At 35.6% G+C, this 18,724-nt stretch overlaps 1 protein-coding gene across 8 annotated transcripts in view; it reads left to right on the top strand.

The window, feature by feature from the left end:
* The window catches only part of LOC308498797 (sodium channel protein type 1 subunit alpha), a 132,578-nt gene that overhangs the window by 12,248 nt on the left and 101,606 nt on the right, over positions 1-18,724 (top strand). The window contains exon 1 of one of the 8 annotated variants that reach the window (XM_081051439.1): positions 7,687-7,931. The exons of the other annotated variants lie outside the window; for them this stretch is intronic. The gene's annotated coding sequence lies outside the window, so the exon portion shown is untranslated. Of the gene's footprint in view, positions 1-7,686; positions 7,932-18,724 lie in introns of those variants that run through there. 8 annotated transcript variants of the gene reach the window in all.

The raw sequence follows: 18,724 nt of genomic DNA, 5'->3' as shown, positions 1-18,724 counted from the left end.
ATGTTGGTTAGTCCATCACCTTCTTTAATAGTAACTGTAATCATACACGCCATCACATCCATCTCTCTGTCAAAACATGAGTGAAAAATCAATTGTGGCATTTCTAGAAATTTTCCACTCACTTCCATTTTGCTTCTTATGTGCTGATGCACCTACTCAATATTAATTTCCTTCATAGTTAGACGGTGGAAAAAATTTGAATGGACTTTTGTGGTATAAAACAAGCTATGTGACCTTGGGCAAGTCACATCACTCCTCTTGACATCATTCCTCATATCCAAAATAAGATTTTTATCTGCATGATCTCAGAGAAATTTCCAGCTCCACAATTCCTCAATTATTATCATCTCCATAAAGCAGTTGTAAAGATTTATGTCAGTTGACCTTCTGTTTTACAAGGTTTAAAAAAGTATTTTGTCCAATATACATATTTTCATGAAATTTTATTCTGGAATTTTGATTCATCATAGTCAGCAGATATCATCAGTTCATATTCAGAAAACACCTTAATTCAACCACAAGCACCGGGCTATGTTTGGGGAATAAAATAATGAATAAGGCATAGTTCTTGCTCTCAAAGAGATTACAGAGTGGGTTCAGGTGGTGCGGAGGTGCACAGATAAAGGGTGGAGGGGATGTAGCCAGAAAATAGAAGATCTCCCAGCAGAGGAAATGAAGGAAGCAAAGTAATGAAGATGTGATGGCTCCTGACTTATTTAGGGAAAGGCAGAGAGTTTGTTGCTGTGAAAAATGACATTTGATGTCATCCTCAGTAAATATTGATAGCGTACTCTTACACTTTAGCTAAAGAACAAAGACCAAAAGTAAACCAGGCCCCAAATAATAAAAGGTTTTAAAGCTGGAAATTCATACAGAACACTAAAGTGATTTTTTTTTAATTGAGATATAATGGACACATGATATATTAGTTTTAGGTATATAATGCAAATGATTTGATGTATGAGATATGATCAAACATATGGTGAGTGTTTAAAAAATATTATTACAGTAAAAGTCACATTGCCATTAATCCTCCTCAAAATACTCCCCCTTGCTTCGAACACATTTATCCCATCATTCTTGCCATCTTCTGAAGCAGTTCTAGAAGCCCTCTTTCGTGAGTGTCTTTAGTTGCACTGTCATGGCTGCCTCAATGTCCTGAATTGATTAAAAATGTTTACGTTTCATGGTCATTTTGACTTTGGGGAAGAGCCAGAAGTCGCAGGGTGCCTGATTCACAGAATAAGGTGGATAAGGACACACCATAATTATTTATTTGACAGAAATTGCCATACCAGAGTGATGTGAGACACAGAACTTTCCATGTGATCACAAAATACAGTAAATGCTGCTGCTGAGTGTCATCCAACAGAAAGTCAGGGGTCTTCAATACAGGAAGCCGTGTGTCAAACCTTAGTAACAGTGTGTGACAAGTTTCAACTTGTTCGGTGCAGTCAGTGGGGTGTGAGCTATGGTTGAGAGAAGGGGTGTTTTAAAGTGTGCCGTAAATCATCCTCCATCATGACAATACTGTCACACTTCTGGTATATGAAAATTTCTGTCAAATAAAAACATTATAGTGTGTCCCCATCCACCTTATTCACTGGATCTGGCACCATGCGACTTCTGGCTCTTCCCCCAAAGTAAAAATGATTCAGGATATCAAGGCAGTCATGACAGCACAACTAAATACACTCATGAAAGAGGATTTCCAGAACTGCTTCAGAAAGTGGCAAGAATGATGGGATAGGTGTGTTCGAAGTAAGGGGGAGTATTTTGAGGGGAATTAATAGCAATGTGTCTTTTGCCGTAATAAATCTTTTTATTTAAACATTCACCGCATTATTTGATCACACCTTATATGTATATACTGAAACATGATAAAGTTGTTTTTTTTTTTTTAATATTCCTGGGATGGTTATATAATAGAAGAATAATTATATGAAGTGATAAAAAGTAGTTTTGTAATTTAATATTAATTTTAAACCAATATTTCAATGCTGACCTCATTAGATCCTTTACATTCACATATTTAATTCCCCTTTGAGAAATCAGGTTTGTATATTACTGTGTCTTATCCATAAAACCTATTTATTTGGTTTAGGAATACGATTATTTCCTTCTCCAACACCACTGGCTGCTTATGTAATTGAAAGGAAATTATAGTGAATGTTCCAACAAGATGTAACTACATCTGTGAAAGTGATCTCCTCTGGATTTATAATTAAATTCTGGCTTTCACTGCTTTGGGTGGAATGGTGGGGAAGACATGGGAAGACAGGATGACCTGATATCCATCATGATCCTACAACCTTCCTCCGCCCTCTCTTTTTAAAACATAGAATTGTGGTGAAGTAAGAAAAACCCTTACTAGTCATTCTACTCCACTACTAGAGAGAGAATCACGAGTAATTTTAATGCTTTTTTAAAGAAACCTTTTATAAAACATTAAATATTTGTGTCCACAGACACACTGATTTATAGACACTTGAGAAACATTTTAGAATAAAATCAGTAGAAAAACAATTTCAATTATTTAGGCTCAATACTTTGTAGGTGATTTTTAAAATGGCAATTTATGAGTGAAAAATCACAAGCCTGTAACAGTTTTGATTCAGTAAATTCAAATTGGGGGGTCCCCAAATATTTTTATATCATATTTGATAAAATAGCTTATTTTGTGAGTCAGTGTGTGTGTGTGTGTGTGTGTGTGTGTGTGTGTGTGTGTGTGTGTGGCAGATGGACTTTACCACAGTTTCAACAGTTTCAAATGTTTATCTTCTAGTAGCTACAAAATATTCTGAAACAAATAGGCCAACTTTGTGCTATTAAGAAATTGCAACTTTAAACTTTCTGTAAAACTAGCTGGCTCTAATCCTAAAAAAGGGTTCTTAATTGCGGTTTCTGCATTTTTTTAAAATCTAATAACAGGTAAATTCTACATTCATTTCTGGCTCATTTTCAAAATGACAAATTAACCTGAAAAGAAAAGAGTTCATCATTTTCTGCTAGGAAATGTTTTCTACTTCTAAAACAGTAGCTACTAAAGGCCCTGTTTTTAGAAAATGCTTGGGGAAGAGCAAGGCATTGGTAGTAAATCTTTGCAGAATGCGGCATAAACCCCCCCCAAAAAAAAATGTACAGGGAAATTCACATCTACAAAAGCAAAATTCTGAGGTGGTAAATTATGTTTACTGTGGGATCACATCAGTACGGTGCTATAGAAGTGAGTTCCATTTTCCTAACAAAGCTAGGATTTGAAGCCAGGTAATAAAGTGAATACAGTGGTCCTATGTATTTAGAATCATAGGATCTGGGTTCAAATTCTGGCACTGGCACTTGCTGTCCATGTTGGAATCACTCACCACTCCTGCCACCACACACAACTTGAGTGGCATCCCCATTATGTTTTCTGGGACACCATCCCAAGATCAGACCACTGCCCATGTTTAACTCTGGACACCACCATCCCAACTCCTTTTCCCCAGGAAGGAGCTAGCTTCATGTCACTAGGTGAGCCAAACTCCCAAACAAATTGCTAGAGAATCCATAAACATTTTCTGCTTTAAAACTCACATTTCATTTATAATTCTGAGCAAAGGAATCCAAAATTCAAAACACAATGATTTGACCATTACTTTGGGAAATTGTTGGCCAACGATCAAGGATGACCACCGTCAGCCAGCCAGGCCACAAGTTAATTGAGGTAACTTTTTTCATAAGACAGCTGGATAAAATGTTCAGAACTCCCAAGAGATGGAAATTTGGGCGAATGTTTTGGTAACAAATTTCCTGTATTTTCTACACAAGAAAATATTCAACAGTATTCTGATATTAACCACGTGGATTCTTTGGCCTTCTGATGTTGAGTTCCCTTTCCAAGTACTAATCACAACAGGAGACTCTCTGTCTTAGAATTGAGTCAAAAAGACCTGGTGGAGATTTTTCCATCTGAGTGACCTCTCTTCCTCTTTAATACCCAATATTTACTGACAGTGATGGTGTCCCACTACAATATTCCCTTTCTCTTTTGGGCATTGAGCAGTGAACTGCTGCCACTAGGCCCCAACAGAGCCACACCAAAGTAACAATCTAATTCTCATGATGTAGAGAACTATGCAAAAAACATAGGACATCATTTGCTTTCATTCTCTTTGCCTTGTTAGAAATCCCCTCATAGGAAAAACACAACACAAGCCTCTTAGCCTGCTTAGCACGTCCATGTCTTCACAGGTTGAAGAAGCATTGCCACATAGGAAATGACCAGTATATTCTTTCCACCTCTGTGATAAGATTACAGAGGATTTTCTGGAATGGCTAGCAGTAAGGTTGAGAGGAAAAGAAAGTTACCTTTTCATTCTTTGAAACTGGAAACATAGCAATGAAAAGATGTAACAGAGAAAATTATATCTCAATAAATTAACTTGCTGCACAAGGATAAATAAAGTGCAGATCTAGTTCCATGGGGAGTTTATAATTTGGGAAGTGAATAAGATATGTACATAAAATTCTTAGCACAAGGTCAAAAGGGACAAATGCAATACAGTTATAAGATAGCACATTATAGTGTTTCATTTTAATTTATCTTTTGCCAACTTTTATGAATAATAGATTTTAATTGTGTACTACACTAATTTAACAAAAACCTCATATTTTGCTTTTATGCGAGGTCTTATATGAAGAATATGTAAAGTTACCATTTTTGATAAACTCCTTTAGCTCTGACTAGACATTTCTGAATGAAATGTCTTATGTACAGAATGACAAGATACTCATTCATGAAACATACTTATTGTGCAATGGGAAAGATGTTGGCCTTTTTTTTTCCGAGTCTGCATCAGACCAGTCATTTTTTTCTCTTATGCCTAATGCTTTCAACTTAACAAATAAATTGTAATATTCCACAATATAAAAATGTGAAGTTGTTCTGTAATTAACAGAAGAAAAAAGATTCTAGCTACTGAGAAAGGAAAAAGACATTAGAAAAAAAAATATGTGACCAAAAACGTTGGTAGAATTTTCCATGTACAGATGGGGGGAAGGTCTGCCAAGAGAAGTGAAGATTGTGAGCAAAGATAGAGAGGTGGAAGGGTGGAGTGGGCATTGAAAGCAGCGTGTCTTTCTTTCTTTTTTTTTTTTTAATTAGTTGCAGGTATACAAAACAATGTAATAGTTAAACATTTACACTTCTCACAAAGTGATAACCGCCCTCCCCACAATGTACTATCCCTCTGCCATCATGTAAAGCATCTTGTCTTTCCATTTGCTTAGTGTCAGAGTAAACACCAGTGGAAGCATGTTGATCTGGGTTGTTCACTGATATAACCTCAGTTTCTGGAAAAGTGACTGGCATGGAGCTCGAAGAAGTGAATAAATGAAGCGCCACATGCCCTGACTCTAAGCAGTATTTGATAACTTTCCAGGGCTAAATTCCTGCAATGGGTGAACTGGTTAGACTCAACAGAATAACGGAAACCAAGTTCAACTAAGTATAAAAGGAGTTTATTTGTGTCTATCATGGAACCTCAAGTCAGAAAAGTATCTAGGTTTTGGGAAGGACAGTAGCTGGACAGAGGAGGTCATTGGGAGTTTGCTGGCTCTGTCTTTTGTCACCACTTCTTTCATACCTAAATGATTTCTTTCTCTCAGTGCCCTGGCTCACCTGGTCCTGAGTCTGCATTGTGAGGAAAGCTGGCCCCTACAGCTGCCAGCATCTCAAGCAGCAGTTCTCTTTGACTAAGTCAGATGTTCAGACACCCTCTTCTGCTCTGTTCCTCTGTACCCAGGAGCACAGGCTCATTGCTGGGGATCAGACAGGGAGAGCTGTAGAGAGGACTGTTATGAGCAGACACTCAAAAAATTGAGCCCTATAATAGGCAATTAGAAGGCACTAAAGTATGTGGCCAGAGGTGTTCATATTTTTATGCATATATGTCAAAACCAGGAGTACTACTAGTATAGAATATGTTAGTCTGAAATTAAAAAAAAAAATGCTACATGTTAGTTCACATATTTTCCACTTCTTCTTCATCTCTACATCCTGGTAATTATTTACCAAATATTGGTCACCCGTCTCTCTGGCTCCTTTCAATATTTCCGGGACTCTATCACAGACTGAGCAACACCATTTCCCAGACACTGACTAACTTTAATTAAAATGTTCGTGCTACCTTGACTGGGCTTTGCAAAAGTATAGGATTTTTGAGTTGGAACTGAAAATGGTTACTCAATTTCTTTCTTTTATAGATGAGAAGATAGGCCCATGAGTAACTTATAAATAAGGGTTAGTAAAAGTTTTGCAAACATAGAAATAAAAATTACATTCTTGTGATTCTAGAACAGGGAAAGAAAGGTGGACTTTAGAGTATGTTGCAAAGAAAAATGGATTTGGAGACTAAAAGCTTTAGTTTTGATTGTTTTCCAAGCTGTATGTGTGAGCATGAGCTTTATTGATAAGGCTCAGAGAGCTTCAGAATACTCATCTGTACAATAGAATAACTATAATAATATGGATTGTCACTATCATACAGTCCTGTAGTAAGGAATAGAAAAAGAAAATATTAAAGGTGATGTCATTTAATAAATGGTAAAGCACATGGAATGATAGTTTTCAACAATGCGTGTTGGGTAGAAAACAACAAGGATGAAATATTTACTGCGAACTACTGCAAGTGACCAATCAACACATAGTTAATTGTGAGTTTATGCATGACCAAATGTTAAAGACTGTTTCAGTTTTAAAGTACAGTATATAATATAGAAAGCTCTACTTTCAGTTCCTGGAGTTACAAATAGTTTCACATGGATTCTCCATTGTCTTAGGAAAACCTGATGTATATATGGCTTTCATAATTCTATCAAGAGGTAATACTTAATTGGATTCAAAATGTGCTTACTAAAACATGTTATTGCAATTAAACTTTAAGTCATGTCCACAAGATGGGGAAGCATATTGTGTTTCTATCTTTTACATAGCCTCTTACTATGAAAAAGATAGTAAAACCGTAGACATTTAGAATAGGAAGATAATCTTTAACTGCTAAGCATAGATGAAGATGGGAACATGTAAGTTTTCATAGAAAAGTTCAATTAGCTGCTCAGAGGCACATGCTCATTAGTGTTGAATTCGAAGAAAAACTCACAGCTTCTCACTCTGAGATGTTCACTATAATACAGAACCTATTATTTAAACACAATATTGAAAATGATAAAAATTTTGAGTAGATCCCCAATGGAAAGCCATAGATCTGTCATAAATGACCACCAGTTTTCTCCTGGTAAAATAAAAAGGCAAATAAAGTTTTATTCACAAATTCTGCAATTTATAAAGATAACAATGATTCATAATGGGAATAAAGCAATACTTTTAAACCAAAATAAAATACAGAAACAACACTGAAGTTATTCGCTAAACTTGAAGATAATTTAGTTTTAAACTTTTTCATATTTGAGTCATTGGCTGTTTTATATGATAGAATAATTGGGAATGAAAGAGAAACAAGAGAAAGCAATAATAAAAGAGCCAAAGGTAAGAAGGGAAACAAGTAGGCTGAGAAGAGGTTCAGAAAGAATGCAAGTCTGGCTGGATGAAAATAAAATTTTAATGTTTGGCCACTAGATGGCGATATAATGTAAGGTGCTGCCTCGACTCTTTTTTAACAAGCCATTTGCTGATTTGTGTTAGGTACCATAGAGTGAGGCGAGGATGAAGCCGAGAGGATACTGCAGAGGTCTCTGGTGCATGTGTGTATGTGTGCGCGTGTGTGTGTTTGTGTACGTGTGTTCTGCTTCAGTGAGACTGCAGCCCTTGTAAATACTTGCTCACCTTTTGCGAGAAGGAATCTGAACAATTGCAACTGAAGGCACGTTATCATCCGGTCTTTGGGAGATGCAGCGCCTCATTGCAGATGGGTAATTTTCCTTTTTATCAGGTAAGCCATCTGATTCTTTCGTCGCGATGTTAGATTAGGCATATTCATTCCAGTTATTGCTTTGGAAAAAGAGCCCGTAGAAATACAGTTTGGGCAGATCAGGAAGTCCATTTTTGTCTGTGAATTCGGACCAACTGACCCCCTCCTCCCTCTCTTCTCCTCCCCTTCTCCTCCCTTTCCCCTCCCCCCTCCTCTCTCAACCTTCACGAACTGAAATCAGATTTGTTTTGCAGTTCAGCATTTGGAACAAGATGGGATTCTTTGGCCTGAAATAGCTTGGAACCTGGCCAGTTCTTGCCTTGGCCTGTCTTCATCCTATTCAAAGTCTCTTTTTGAAGCCCCCTCCTTCACTGGTGCAATAGAACTGAACTAGCTAGCTTTGAATAGAGGTCATAGTGTTCCTGAGGAGGGAGCGAAAATTAGATCTCAGTGTTAACCCCAGGAAGAGAAGGCAGGGGTGCTGCTGCTGGAGCCTAGCATCGCAGGGGTGTCCAGCCTCCCCAGGCAGAGACTGGCCTTTTCCGGAGAAATGTCTCATGGCTTGGGTGAGAGGGGCACAAGGATTTATTCCCCCTAACTCTGATTGAACTACGCTCATAAAGGAGCTTGAGGGAAGTAGGCAAGAATCCCTTCTTCCACGGAGCGTCAAATGGGAAATATTGAGTTACTTTTAATTACACAGAGGTCACTATCAGCAATGATACTGCAGATGCTGTTGGGTTCCCAGTGTGAACCGTCTTGCTTTCCCAAATGGCACGAGAAATGTCTGGGTGAACGTGAGGCTTTTTCACTTTGTATTCCTTCTCTCCTACCTGTTTGAGGCATGTGTTTAAAGACACAACCCCTCCACCCCCACCTCCACCACGTTAACTTCTCATATTTCTTTTTATTCCCTTCACTTACTCACTCCTTTTTAACAAGTCAGTCCAAACAGAGTGGTGATAGGTGCTTTTTACCATGTCTGAAATGGTTAAATCCAAAGCAGAGAAATGTTCTGTCCATATGTGCCTGTCACTAAATGTTTGAGGTGCAGTAGCAAACTTGGAAATTGCCAAACGCTGTTGCTATCACACTTATAAAATGTGGCTGCTTTATCTATGGATTTACAAGTTCACGTGGTATTTCTGATGTGCTACTGATGTGTTACTGTAGTAACAGAACATATTTCTCAATAAAGCACTTTAAATCATCCCAAGAGGATGGTGCCAGACAGAAATAGGAAAATTCCATGCTGAGGTTGGTGATTTCCTGCTTTGGGAGCAGTGGGTAGCTTACCTTTCCTATTTGCTGCAATACCTGGCATGCCAGGGTGATGCAATTTGGAGCTTCTGCACATTCACAGGGTGACTGACACATTCTTTCCCCTCATCTGTGCATTTTGGAAGCAGAATAACTATGGTGAAAAACTCCTGTAAACCTCCCCTTCGTAGCTGCTGCTTTTTAAATTGCTTTCAAGCCACTGCACCCCTCTTCTAGGAGCAGTGTTGCAAGTTCGGCCTTCCTCCACAGAGCTCCTTGAAGAGATTTTTAGATGTGTCTATTTTAGGAACATAATGTGTAGACAGGAAAGGATGGCCACAGAGATTTATGGGAAAACAATTTCGTGGAGAGGGTGAGGTAACATTATAAACCACTAGAAGAGAGCACAGTGGCTGGTTATATCACATGATCCCAGCAATGGAAATAGTTTCATTAAACTCACTGCGACTCATTTGATGGCTTCTTTTCTTCCCTTTTCACATTGTTGGTCTGTTACCCCAAATATCTTTTTAGGCAGCCAGTGCATCCAGAATGCTCGTACTGGTAAAAATAAATTGTTGGATTTTGCTGCCAATACTAAAAGCCCCACTTGCTGTGAAATTTTATGTATGCAGACTCATTTATTAGGGCAATTTCTCTTTAAGAAATCTGGAGGATTCTCCCTCTATGGGAAGGGAGAGGATGCACAATTGGAGGCCTAATTAATTATACAGCATCCAAGAAGGCACTTGGGGATCTCAGCCAGGATTCTTCATTACCAACCAGAGATCAGGGTTTAGGGAAAGATTAGAGACCCAGAAGTAAACTCTATGTCCACTAAAACAGGAAATGAAAACTTCGGAATCTCACAGAGGAGTCCAGTAAGAAACATTCTAGTTCCTTCTGTAGAGGACACTCTCCAGGAACCCAAAGATTCAGAGAGGAAAAACATAAGAGTACTTTTTTCTGGGTGTTGCAAACAAGGAAGGGAAAAATCTGGTGCTAGTTTGGAGTTACCCCTAGTACTTCACAGACCAGGCAGTCCTCATAGGTTTATACTGGTATGAGCTTGACACAAGAAAGCATGCCTCCAAAATTTAGCCTGGGGGCCCATACCAGGTAATGTTCCTGCTGGGTAGCTGAAGAAGCCTAACCCCTCACTTTCTCCCAGCAAATACTGAGAGCACGAGACCTGATCTCCCAGCTACCTTGAAGGGGGATGGGGGTGTGGAGGGGAGAAGAAAGAGATTACAATAGTGGAGGGTGGAAGGAGAGTGGGAATCAAGAATGAAGCTCTTGCAAAGTTCAACTCAAAGTCCATGAAGCTGTGGCTGTGAAGTAATCACATCCCTTTGAAATTCTGATTAGCCAAGTAAACATATTTCAGTGCTCTGTTTAGGTTATGTTGGTATAGTGTAGAGTTGGGGAGGAGATTTATTCTGAGATTAATTGTAGTCAGGAAAACCGTTAAACCCAATTTATTTCCCGCAAACTATGCTTTTCCAACTTTTTCTTTTGTCCATGTTTCTAGGTTCCCATTTATTAATTATTTCATTTAACAAAGATGTATAGCATTTATTCTGTGCCAATCACTATTCTAAGCAGTACTTTAAGAATATTTTGAAGAAAATAAAGCAAGGTAAGAGGATAGTAAGGGCAAGAGGGGCATGCAGAGAGAAAACGACAGTAAGGAGTTGCTGAAAGTGATTTTTATCTGAATGAGGTGAGAGAAGTGCATTCTGGGCAGAGAAAACACAAAGATCCCAAAGGGCACAGTGTCTCTCAGGTATGAGGAATGGTACCTGCCTTGTGAGCAATCGTGAGAGCTGAAGAAATGGAAGGAAATGGGCCACACAGGTGACCAGCACGATCTGCGGTGTCTCAGAGAGTGTGCTTAGGATCTAATTGTCCTGACTTTTATTAAAAAACAATTTAAGTCTCATAGTTAATGGTGACAAGTTACTAGGTCAAAAAAAAAGAAAAAGAAAACGAAAAAAAGTAAACCAGTCAGTTTCACACACAAAAAAAGTTTTAACAATTTGTAAAATTTTATGAAAAATACTATTGTTCTTAGAATATGGTGAAATTGGCTCAAAAGTGTTTAAAAGACACCACATTTGAGAGAAAACATTGGTTAGATTGATACAAACCATCAATTAAAATAAAAATAGCTTCAGTGACCCAGTTGGTCTTGCTTGCATTAAGGACTTTCCCCTGAAATTGAGGAGGTACTAACTTGAGGAGGTACAGAACCGAGCAGACGTTAAGGATAGAAACTGTTCTGTACATCCCCATAGAGTGGCCATATGATCATGCCCATAGAAAATCGTGATGTACAGTTCAGAGATGTTTGAACAAATCATTTTTTGCAAATTAATTAATATTAATGTGATTTCAGAGTAACAAGTTAAAATATAAACACTACCTTTCATTTTTGTCTATATTAAACCTGTTGTTATACTTCTGTTTCTTCAAAACTCACTTTCTAATGGCTTATCTGTTTATGTTTTCTGGCTTTGTGCGCCCAATCCCTCTCTGTGACCTACCCACATTGTAGTTCCTCTCCAGCCAACGTGAGTTTCTCGTCTAACTTGTATCATGGTTCTTATGTTATCCCTGTCGATGGCAGAAAGTCTTTGTCCTGTCATATGGCCTCTTTCTCCTTCTGGTGCTCCATCTACAACCTTCACTTTAACTTTGATGAAGTATCTTTAATCTCTGGCTTTAATTATTTTCTTCTGTCACTTGTGCTTTTGATATCATGTATAAGTAGTCACTGCCTAATTCAAGGTCATGAAAGTTTTATTTATTTTTCTACAAGTTTAATACTTTTAGCTCTTACGTTCAGGTCTATTGTGCATGTTGAGTCAATTTTTGTATACAGTGTGAGATAGGGGTCCAACTTCATTCTTTTGCATGTTGATATCCAGTTATCCCAGGACTGTTTGTTGAAAAGACTATTCTTTCCCCCATTGAATTGTCATGTTAATCTTGTCCATGCCATATTTATGTGCATCTGTGTTTTAGCATATAACTATTAGCAATAATTTCATACCCTGGGTGCTAGGGACAACTTTTTTTTTAAGAAAAGAGCAGTGAGATGCTCCTTTCTTGAGAATCTACAAAATTTTAAGGTCTGAGAAAATTGACTCATACGCCCTTAACACTTGTTTGACCTTGTTTAACACTTGTTTAACACTTGTTAAACACTTGTTTGACCTAACTTCATGTCAAAATCGTCTTATAATTGAAAGCTTATTAATTTGTGACAATACTGAAAATTTAAGAAGATTGTGATGTACAGTTCAGTAATGAGCTAATACTTTTGGAGAAAGATTACTAGTTATTTCTAAGAAAGATCTCTATTGTATGGCACATGCTTTCCCAAACACCTACAAATATTATCCATGTTCTTTATGATATATGTTGCTAGTATGCTTTCGGTTCATAAAGTTTATTGGATCGAAATCATTGAACTTGAGATAGAGGAATTTCATTCATACAGGGATGGTCGTTGCATTAACTTGAGGGGACTGCCTTAACAAAATGCCACAGACTAGATAGCTTAGCAACAGAAATATATTTCTCACAGGTCTGGAGACTAGAAGTCCAAGATCAAGGTGTTAGCAAGTTAGGTTTTTTTGGAAGCCTCTTCTCTTGTCATGCCAATGGCAGCCTTCTTGGCTGTTGTGTCATCACATGTTTCTTTTTCGCTGTGTGTGTGTGTGTGTGTGTGTGTGTGTGTGTGTCTGTGTGCATCCCTAGTGTCTTTTTTTGTGTCCAAATTTCCTCTTCTTAGAAGGGCACCAGTCAGATTGTAATAGAGACCCCCCCTAATGGCCTCATTTTACTTAATCACCTCTATTTGGAAATAGATAAAGGCTCTATCTCCACATACAGTCATAATCTGAGGTATTAGGGGTTAGGGCTTCAACATATGAATGTTAAAGGGATCAAAATTCATCCCATAGCAATTGCCTTTGGCTAGACTTATGACTGCTAAAATAAGGAACAAAGAAAATTGAAAGTGATGTCATTTTTTTGTTGTTGACATTGTTGCAGTTATACTAATGGTGAATTTTCATTATTCATGCCTTCCTCCCACTGGATGATACAGATTTGGCTGTGTATTAGTTAATAGTCCAATAAAGGCAATTAATTAGGTTTGTATTTAAAGGGGCATGATGAATAACGAAGTAGGCAGAAGTTAAAATGGTGGTGACGTTGATTCCACTTGTACACAAGTAATGTCATGTTTATGCTCATAATTTATGATGTTTACTATGCTAAGGCTCTTATTTGTTCCAATAAGAAAAGTGACAAAATATATAAGATATTGGTTATTCATGAGGAACTTATAAAAAACATAATTAATTTCAAAGTGTTTCAATAAGGAACTGAAATTAAGGTCACTTAATTTAAGTCTAAAAGTAATGTCTTGGAATATTGTTATAACTCACAGAGTTGAACGGTAGCTAAAATCTAGACATTGGAAATGACAAGAGTAAGGAAAGCTATGATGGCCAGGTAGCCTAGACTTTGGACTTTTTGGTGGTTTCTGCAACTCATCTCCTGGGGTGAGTCCGTTCAACTGCTTTCAGGCTGTTTTAATTAATTAATTAATTAATTATTTTCATTCAGGTTTAAGATTGAAATCCAAGGAAATGTGCATCTGATTGGTCCAGTTTGGTTTATGAATCTGATCCCTTTAGTGAACTGGGCCCCTTGACTGACAGTCCCACTAAACTATTTTCCTATTTTGAAGAGTAATTCCACCCAAACAAAACTGAAAACAGTCTACATACATAGTGTTTAAAGAATCATTAAATAAATCAGGGTCCATGCAAATAATGAGATATTATAAAGTCATGAAATGTAATGTTTCAAGGAATATTTACTTCTATGTCAAATTGCTCAGGATGTAATGATGGATTAAAAAGGGACCATGTAAGTACAAATATCTAGTATGATCTCATCGAAAAACAGAAAGAAAAAAAATGCATTTGCTTAGAGAAAAAAAAAACACTGGAAACAATGTGATAGTTATCTCCGCTTTATGGAATTAAAATTTCTATTTTCTTCTTTATAAATTTTCTTTTTAAAAAATAGAATATTACATCTTATTTTTCTTGTAATAAAAGTAACATATGCTAATTATATAAGACAAAAAGAAAACTATTAAAGAATAAAGATGATAAAATAACCCCTCTAATTCTACATGAGCAAAATGATCAATATTAATAATTTGTTTTATATACCAAAATATTTTTTTTACAAATTCTCTAAAATAAGCATATATTGCTTTAAAAATCAAAATATAAGTTAGCATATATCATTTTCAAAAGGAATTGGCTAACTCTTTGGATGTTTTGGTAGTTTCTGCAAGGTGTACTTTTTTGTGCAAAGATACTTATTGTATCTCTAATCAAAACACTAAACTCAAAGTTATTGAGGAATTAGTTGAATGTTTGAATATTTTATCAATATTTTGTCAGCCCCTAAACTCTGTGTAATAAAATTATAATATTTTGAAAATTTTATAACAATAGATGAAGGGGTCTAGTATAAAGTCAGTTTTAAAATGTCAATGTTGTCCAGAAAATTGTGTAATTTGGTAATTTAACTTCTCCCTTTAGAATTCAGCAGAATTTTAGGAAAGTCATTTTATATTCATGGAGCATCTACTATTTGCAATGATTATTTTTAGTAAAAGTCGACATTAGACTCAAAACACTAAACAACAAACAAACAAACAAAAAAGCTCCTGTAAATACTAACACAGTATGAACATAAATTTTAAAACTATTTAGAATACAACTCATCAAATTGGCAAAATCAAGTTATAAGATTTCCATCATTATCAAATTAAATGATAGCAAGAGTAAATTAACAGTGTATACTATTGAGCCAGAAGTGGTGGAGTGGAGCCCTGGGGGTCATTATTAGTGTGTGTTGCAGCTGAAGATGCAAAATTATTTGTGTTGAGGGTATAGTGGGAAGAATCTGTGTGAAGTGGAATAGATGGTTGATGACACGTCTTAGATAACATATCTAGATTATTTTAAGCAATTATTAATAATTTTAAAATTAAAAATAAGTATTGAATAAAGAAAAGAAACCAGAGTTTGGGATTTCTAATTATATATTCATAGAGACGTGAAAACTAAGAGAATTCTGTTACATAAAATATTTCAATCTAAGAAATTCAGTGGATTTGAAAATCCTGGAAAGAGTTACTTTGAGACGACAAATGCTACCAGGCAGCAGTTTGATATTCCCCTGGAATGTGATATGCCCTTTAAAAAGGCCAGTGGTATTTTGAGCTATGTATGTCAGTGTGTTGGGACACAACCAATGAAGGAACAGACTGGTTTCATGTCTAGAATACCATAATTTCAGTACCACCAGGGCCTTGGTATTTCAGGTTTGGGTGATTTGAGGAATCTGGAAATTTGCATGCCATATTTTAAGGCATTTAGAGGACTATAGATCAACTTGTATGAATGAAGACAAGACTGCCTTTTGAAAAAATTCCAAAAAAGAAATTTGGACATAATGAAGTTAAATAGAAATATGTAAGCAAGCAAAAACAAAATAAGAGGGTGCTTTCCATTAAACTCTTCATGGAATAACAAAGAATGGTATCTCAGATTTCTCTTCTCTGGGGCCAAACCTTATCATACTCTCTTTTAACTCTTTTTTTTTTTTTTTTTTAATTCCTAGATACTTTGCTTTTCCCTCTGGTTTTGCATTTGATTTCTAACCCTCCCTCCACTCAATAGTTCTGTAAAAATATTTCCACAATTGTGTTCTCAATATGTTCATAGTCTTTGATGCATTTAGAACGTAATCCAAAAATAGAAACATTATTAATGTGATTTCAGCAGCTATTGTGGTCCACAGATCCCCTTGAGTTCCCTAGAAACCTTTTAGGAAGTCCATCAGGTCAAAACTATTTTCATAATAAGACAAAATTATTTTTTGCCATTTTCAATCTATTTATGTTTGCGTTTTTGGTGTAAAAACAACTAAAAGTCCTAGCCTTGACACATACCAAGACAGTGGCACCAAACTGTGCTAGCGGTGATTGTATTCTTCACTGCCATTCACTCCCAATAAAAATAGGTAAATACATAAAATTAAAAGCCAGTTTTACTAAAGAAATTTCTTTGATAGAGCAATAAAAAATATTAATTCTATTTCACCTGGATATGCAGTACACAAATGTTTAATATTCTCTAGTTTGAAATAGGAAGTATGCATAAAGAATATCTGTCACATGCCAAAGTATGATTATGGTTGATTCAAAAAACACGTGCAATGGTTTGAGTTGCAAGCTGAACAAGATGCTTTTCCATTTTTACTTAAAAGAATGACTGACAGATTGTGGTTATTCAGAGCTGGTTATTTGGCAGACGATTTTTTGAAAATAAATGAAGTGATTCTGTCATTTCAAGAAAAATAACTGACAATATTTGTTACCAATGACAACATTTGAACTTTCAAGAGAAAAATAACAATTTTGGAAAATTTGTATCTGCCACCGTGTGCTCAACATTGTCTCCAAAACTTAAAGGGTTTTCTGATGTGATTAGTGGTGATGTTAACGATGGATAATGAAATGTTTAACATTTCAAAGATCTGAATAACTCAGTCAACCAATATTTTACAGATGAGCAATGCATAACGATATAAAATCATGCATGGATAATCGATCTATTCATAGTGCATGATAAACCAATAGATTTGAGTGTAGCAGATTATAAATTTACTGATATTGTTGCGGATTCCACTTGTCTAGTTTCAGTAGACTATCAAAGAAGACTATTCATAATTATGTGAAAAGACTATTAAAATTTTCCAACTGCATATTTATGTGAGGTCAGATTTTCTTAATCAAATATAAATTATAACAGGTTGCATGCAGAAGTAGATTTAAGAATCTAGACATTAAGCCATGTATTAAAGAGATTTGGCTTTTTTTAAATAAAATAATGCCACTCAGTAAATTTTTTAAAGGATACGATTATTTTTCACGTAAGTTATTATTTTCTTAACAGGTTATGGTTTGTTGTTGTTATTTATAAATGAATTAAAAATATTTCTATTTTTAGAAATAGAGTATTTCTCTATTTTAATTTCAAATATAATAAATATCAATAAACAACCCACATAAACAAAATGTGAATATTACCGAAGAAAATCAGTATTTTTTATATTAAATTTGCAAGATTTTTCTCCATTATAATGCCCAATGTCACACCAAAAATGATTAATATACAGTCTGTGAAGAACAATCATTCTTGACTTCATTCAACTGTTGTAGTTATTGTTTCTATAAAATTCTCAACTTCTAGAAACTTGAAGAAAGGTAATAGGCAAAAAATGAATGAAGATATTCTGATTCACAGAAAAAAGAAAGGAATCAAATAATTATTACTGCTTAAATGGTTATCATTGTGGTGTTAGCTTCTTTTATAGTTCAGTACTTTTAAATATATTTACAGAGTTGTACAACCATCACTACAACTTAATTTTTGAACATTTCCATTGAGTTGTAAAGAAATCTAATGCCCATTTGTAGTCCTTCCCCACTCCCATTCTCAGCCCTAGCCATCATCATTTACTTTCCATCTCTGTACATTTGCCTTTTGATAATTCATATGAATGGAATGCAGCGGTACATCATCTTTTATGTCTTGCTTCTTTCACTTTACATAATATCTTTGAGGTTCGTCTATGTTGCGGCATGTATCAGTAATTTATTATTTTTATTTATGCAGTAATATTCCATTGTATGGATATTACCCATTTTGCTTATCCATTCACCAATTAATGGAAATTTGGGTGGTTTCTACTTTTTTGAATAAGCTATTATGAATAAGACTGCTATGAGTATTCCCATGCAAGTTATTACGTGCATACATGTTTCGTTTCCCTTGGTTAGATACCTAGGAGTGCAATTACTGTTATACCTATTTTTAACATTGTGGGAAACTGCCAACATGTTTTCCAAAACGACTGTACCATTTTACATTTCCACCAGCAAGATATGAGGATTCTAGTTTCTCTACATCTTCAACAACACTTGTTATTATCTGTCTTTTTTATTACAGTCATCCTAGTGGTATGACATGGTATCTCATTGTGGTATTGATTTGCATTTGCCTCATGGCTAATGATACTGAGCATCTTTTGCTGTGGCTATTGGTTATTCATATATTCTTTGGACAAATGTCTATCCAAATCCTCTGTCTATTTTTAAATTGGTTTTGTTGTCATTTTATTATTGACTTGTGTTTTTAAAAAATATATTCTGTATACAATCCCTTATCAGATGTATGATTTGCAAATAATTTCTCCCATTCTATGGGTTTTCTTTATTTTCTTAGTCTTTTGACCTATAAATAATTTTTTTACGAAGTCCATTTTATTGGTTTTTTTCTTTGATCTCTTTTTCTTTATGTGTTTGGTGTGATACCTAAGAAATAATTACCAGATCTAAGGTCATAAATAATTACTCATTTTTTAAAACAATTTTATAGTTTTAGCTT

This window comes from Rhinolophus hipposideros (genome assembly GCF_964194185.1).
Source record: "Rhinolophus hipposideros genome assembly, chromosome: 6".
In the NCBI taxonomy this organism is placed as follows: domain Eukaryota; kingdom Metazoa; phylum Chordata; class Mammalia; order Chiroptera; family Rhinolophidae; genus Rhinolophus; species Rhinolophus hipposideros.
Note: the sequence above shows the minus strand (reverse complement) of the source record. Positions and strands in the feature narration are given on the sequence as shown.